Source organism: Seriola lalandi, unplaced genomic scaffold (assembly GCF_002814215.2).
Source record: "Seriola lalandi dorsalis isolate HSWRI2012SDOR001 ecotype SW California unplaced genomic scaffold, Sedor1 jcf7180002054554, whole genome shotgun sequence".
Taxonomy (NCBI): domain Eukaryota; kingdom Metazoa; phylum Chordata; class Actinopteri; order Carangiformes; family Carangidae; genus Seriola; species Seriola lalandi.
Window position 1 is genome coordinate 947,374 of NW_019525107.1, and position 5,629 is coordinate 953,002.

At 42.6% G+C, this 5,629-nt stretch overlaps 1 protein-coding gene across 1 annotated transcript in view; it reads left to right on the forward strand.

Moving 5' to 3' along the window:
* The first annotated feature begins 562 nt into the window (after positions 1 to 562).
* Positions 563 to 5,629, forward strand: part of plxna2 (plexin A2) — a 180,057-nt gene continuing 174,990 nt past the window's right edge. Inside the window, exon 1 of the mRNA XM_023415627.2 lies at positions 563 to 1,182. The gene's annotated coding sequence lies outside the window, so the exon portion shown is untranslated. The remainder of the gene's footprint in view (positions 1,183 to 5,629) is intronic.

Below are 5,629 nucleotides of genomic sequence, written 5' to 3' on the forward strand. Positions count from 1 at the left end.
GGACTCACTGACTGGGTTCAATGTGAGCTGCGCAGACAAAACTGTGATGGGTAAGAAAATTTTCTCTTCATAAATGTGATTCACTATTCAGATGTATCAATATCCATCCGGTTGACTCGGTTATAAAGGGAAAACACAAAGGGGAATGCTGGGAGACTTAAAACAGTTCGTAATTTCTCCAGAGAATTCTCCAAAACTGTAAATTACAATTATTAAGTTAGAAACTTGAGTCTATCATTACTAAGTGAGCATCTTTTAGGTAAGGTGTTTTTTGGCAGATGGGGGTGGAGGTGGGGGTGTGCATTGAATATTACCATACAATATCATATTCACATCAAAGTGCATGCTCCGTGTTTTTTTTTTTTTTTTAAAGTTCTTATTAGCGCAGTTCTGATGTTGTTCCAGAGCTGAAACGTTGCATCATACCCAAATGTTTCTTTAATGTATTTATTATTAATGTTTTTCTTTGGGCGGAAACAGTTAACACCACAATAAGCCGGAGTGTGAGGGGGCTGGGTTTAAACGCGCAGTGTGCCGGTGGCAGCGTACACACACTACTGTACATTGATGGAGCTGCTAATCTATGGCAGAGCTCTGTGAGGAAGCCACGCCGCGGGTCTGAACCGACGCTGCGAAACCACACCGTCGGACGATGGTGGCAAACCCGGCCACAGCTCCTTCACAACCCGCAACCTACTGTACGGCCGCCCGGAGGACGCTGAATCCCCAAACTGAAGGAATGTGTCGCCTCGTTGACACAGTCCTGTAAAGTAACGTTCGGTCACTTCAGGTGGTGACGGCTCTGCTGCGAAGTTTACGCACTGAATTTGCAATTACTCTCGGCGATGAAGGGTTTTTTTTTTTTTTTTTTTTTTACTTGAATGAATGACGCCGCTGCCGCCACCACTGCCGCGGAACAGGTCTCGTAGGCAGATATATTTACGGAATTGGAAGAAGTAGTGAATGTAAAATTACCGAGGCAACCCTCGCAAAGGGAGACTTTTGACCAGATAGAGCATTTGGAAACATTTTCTGTTTTTTTCTTTTTTTTTTTTTTTTTTTTTTTTTTTTTTTTTTTTTACTGTGGATGTGAGTCTAGCGCATCAGTTAAAACCCAGAAGACAGCAAAGCAGCCGCGCTGGAGGGAACAGGATAACCGGGAGATCCAGTTTAAATGAAGAGGTGAGTGCACGATTAACACGCTCGTTTCGGCTAAATCTGCTTTAGTGGGTGTAAATATTTGTTTAAATCCCACATGACTGTCATATGCGCTATTGACACAAGAAGAAAAAAGCAGCCACACTGTTCAGGAGAGGGCTAATTTCCGACACTGCGGAGAGACAACTGAAGAGAGACATTTTTCATTTTAGGCTGCAGGCTCTGATAAGGTAGCAGCCCGTTTCAATATTTCAATATGGCTTTGCCACAGCTCACACTTCAATGCCTGATGAAGTGACATATATGGTTTACAACAACTGGATTGTTTGTGCATATGGGATCATTGCATTGGAACTGTGGTCTGCACCTACAACTGGCTTTACACACAGGTGTTGCTTTGGATCCTTCACATTTCCATCATCATCTATTCTCATTCATTCCGGTCATTATTTGGCTTCCTCTTCCTACACCAGAATTATTGAGTTACAGTCTGTTCCACAGAAATGATCCTTCCAGTCAGCCTCATCCTGGTTGATGGGATGCTCCTGGCTTCTGTTAGTAAGATCTAGTTCTACAGTATTTAATGAAGTTACTTGAGCAGCAGTTATTTTTAGAGTTTTTATTTGCTAATACTTGCAAGCATCACACTGCTGGACTGTTTAATGATGTTGATTTGTTGACCTTGATTGTGAGCTCAACATTACACAGGCGTATATTTAAAGAACTACACACTGCACATAAACCGTTTCAGATGTAATACGCCGACTGGTAAGCAGGCTACAGACCTGGACCTGTTTGTCACTGCAACAAGTGAACCTTAAAGACTGTGGTCTGAGCTGATCATCAGTTAAATGTCTCACTTTTTGTGTTCACTGAAATAGAAACACTGAATTACTTTCACAAGGTCACTGATCTAGTTCACATCCTCTAGATTTTATATTTTGTCAGATTTGTTCTCCCCAAGTGGTAAAACAAAAAAAAGAAAAGAAAAAAAACAAATTGAAAAGAAAAGTAACAGCACAAAATAGATAAATAATTTAAAAAACAGCCTCATATATTGTTGCCAAATAGCATCAATTTGGGATCCCAGGTCGGCTCAAGACCTCATCTGTCCAATTCAGCAGATGCACCAACAAATCTTCATTCTCTGTCAGGCAGCCAGCGGGTCCGGCAAGCACCCGTGACAATGACTCTAAAGAAAATAAATGTTGTTTTAAGTAGAAAATTACCTTACATTTGCATGAAAATGACTTACATCTGCCATGGCTGATGGGTAGCATATTAATCCCACCGCTCGTGCAATCAAAACCTGCTCCTTCTTGGTGAAATCACTTGTTTTTTTTCTTCTTTTTTTTTTGTGCGTGTGAAGCGTGACCCACTCGCATCATTATTTTAATATTCATCTCAAAGTGAAACAGTAGTTTGACCCCCAAAGCCAACCACCAGGGTGGAAATAGCTGCCTTTGGAATGAACAAACCAGAGCTCAGCATTGGTTTGATTATTACATGCTGATTATGTTCACCTAATTAACTCCAATGCAATGGAAAAAAAAAACACACACTCGCAAATAGTGTGTTGCTACCACTGACCAGCAGCTGTTATATGATTGTTTTCTACACTTCAGAACTTCAGTTCAGCTTTGGCTCAAATTCTTTTTTTTTTTTTTTTTTTAACCATCTATGAACCCACATTAACCTTATGGGACTCAAGTTTATTGCTGCTAAGTTATTTCTTTGAAGACGAGATCATACGAAAGAATCGCTGTTAAAAATATCTCCAAAGCTGTTGTTGATCGTCTCAGTTAATTCTAAAAGCACAGAATCACAGCCGGTTTGTTCTCTTTTTAAATAATGGAGGATATGAGCAAAGATGTTAAGAATTCTGCTCAATGAATCACTTTCAAGTGATGCCTTTGAAGGCACGTCGTCCGAGAGAGCCTTTCGAGAACCACAACATCACACAGTCATCCAATCAATAAGGTTAACCTCGCCGAGCTGGAGAGAAATTGCTTCGACTGGACAAACTTAGATCGAGCTTTGTGGAGTAACAGTCGTGTTCTCTGCTACTGCCGCTCCACTTCACCTCTCTGTAGGGGACTGCTAGATTTTTGATTGGATTTACGGCGAGGCTGTGTGGGTCAGCAAGGTATTCTATACTTAGTTACTGATGGAGTTGATTTGCATAAGTCTGTTTACGACTGCGACTATTTTCCCCAGGAGAAAACAGTCAGGTCTTGTGTTCTTTATTGATGGTGTTTTCACTCGTCCTTAAACACAAGATAGATTTATTTTAGTCAGGATTGTGCACTATTCACTGCAAACGCTTTATCTCAACTTTGGGAAGAGACGGAATCAGCATCTTGTCAGTGTCTGCGACAAACTCTGCTGATGGGCGCACATGGCTCAAGAGCGTCCTCTGTTGATGAGGAGCAAAGAGACTAAAACAGCAAGCGGGGGCTAATTGTCCGACCACCATGCGATCGTACAACCTCTGCCTTCCACTCGCGCTGCTCAGCAACTGTGTTAAACATCACAGACTCATTTTTTTTTTAACTGCATGATTTGCTTCTGAATGAGTTGCTGCTTTTTTCTGCTTGTTTTTTTTTTTTTTTTTCTTAATGTGTACTGTGTCACCAGCAGCATTCACACAGCACACTGCTTGCTCCTCTTTGGACACCCCCCCCCCCCCCCCCCCCCCCCTTAAGGCAGCCAGTCTCACCACAGTTTAGCTTGAGAGATTTTGACAAGTCGCTACGCATGCAGGCAGAATCCTTGACCTATTTCTTAATGAGTGAATACTGCAAATGCGCTCAGCGGCTGTGTATTCTTGAACAAACCCCCCACCCACCCACCATCCACCCTTAAAGCGACCCCCACCATCCCAACTGTCTTTTGCTCACACACACACACACACACACACACACACACACACACACACACACACACACACACACATACACACACACACACGAAGATAATGGCGCTTTTGTGACTTCACTGGCTCATTCTCCCACAGATATACGTCCTCCTTCTCCCTATCTGCTTGGAGTGTGCAAATAGTGAGTGTTTGTTTTAATGCAATTGGGCTCCCGTCTTTCCCCTCACCGTGGGCTGTTTATCTGAACCCCTCAACTGTCCAGCTGTCACAACAGAGATCTCAATCTCCCTTGACCCACACGCACGCTTCGCTCCCTCACTCCTTGTTATGTGCGTGTTTTGCCCCGGAATCCTTCGTTTTACGGCGAAGTGCGTACGTGTGAGGATTGACACGAGGGAGATCTGGATCTGTGGTGACATTGATCAAGTGGAGTGCTGCCAGGGAGAACATTTAGACTGAGAGGGATCCGGCCTTTGGCGAAAAAGCCGGAGAACGCGACCGCCTCTTTCTCTTAATCCACAAAGCAGGCGGGCACCATTTACCACCTTCCCTTCTCTGGATAATTGTAAACAACACAAGTTTTTCTACCTGTTCCTGTCGCTTCAAGCGCCGGAGAGATGGTCTCTGTGGGCGATGATTATCCTAACAAACATTCATTGAAGCTGCTGTTGGGCTGTTGTAGAGGCAATACTCTGATATCTTGATTCAGGAGTGAAGTTGAGGAGCTGAGAAGTCTGCATCTGCATCTGGTGTAGGATGACACAAAACTTTAATGCAGAGATACTCAGATACGCCGAGGCAGGTATCAGGCTAAAATTGGGAACTGATATTGGAGAGCGTCCACAATGTTACAACATGATAGCAATGGAACTCATTTTTAGAGAGCAGAGCAAATTGATTTCCAGACTTTCTCCATTACATAGATGATGAACTGATATATCTCTTTTTACTGAGAAATAGATAGATTTTCATTTACTTTGTCCAGGAAGTCCCAGGTAACACCCTGTGCCTCAATCAGAATACGTTTGGATAAAATATTTTGATGCATCTCAATGCCCCTCCGTCCTCCTGCTGTGTGCGCCAAATAGTAAACTTTACTGTTTAATATCCTTTTCTGAATACACCCCCTTGATATCAACATATAGATACACATATATCTTAAGATGCTCTTTGATAATACCCACACAATAGCAGATGTTAGAAAACACCACGGGGCTGCATTTAATGGTCCAGTCATGCTGCCGCAGCCGTTTTCATCATCTTGAGTAGTTGTGCGTGTTGCCTTCAGTGACTTATTGAATCGTTGAAACCATTTTAAATTGATGACTACAGGCCACTACATTGTTAAGTAGCAGCTTGCCCAGTATGAGCAACACATAGCACAGAGTGCAAAAATCAATGCCACTCCTTTGCATTTCATTTTTCACGATACACAGTGAGAGCATACATTTTTTTTCTTTTTTTTTTTTTTTTTTAATGCTGTGAGTACTTGAAAGAAAAGAAGAAAAATCCACCTTTTCTGCTGTGGAGTTCAACTATACTGGGATTTATTTTTCTGTGATAGGTCAGAGTTTGTCCCCCCCCCCCCCCCCC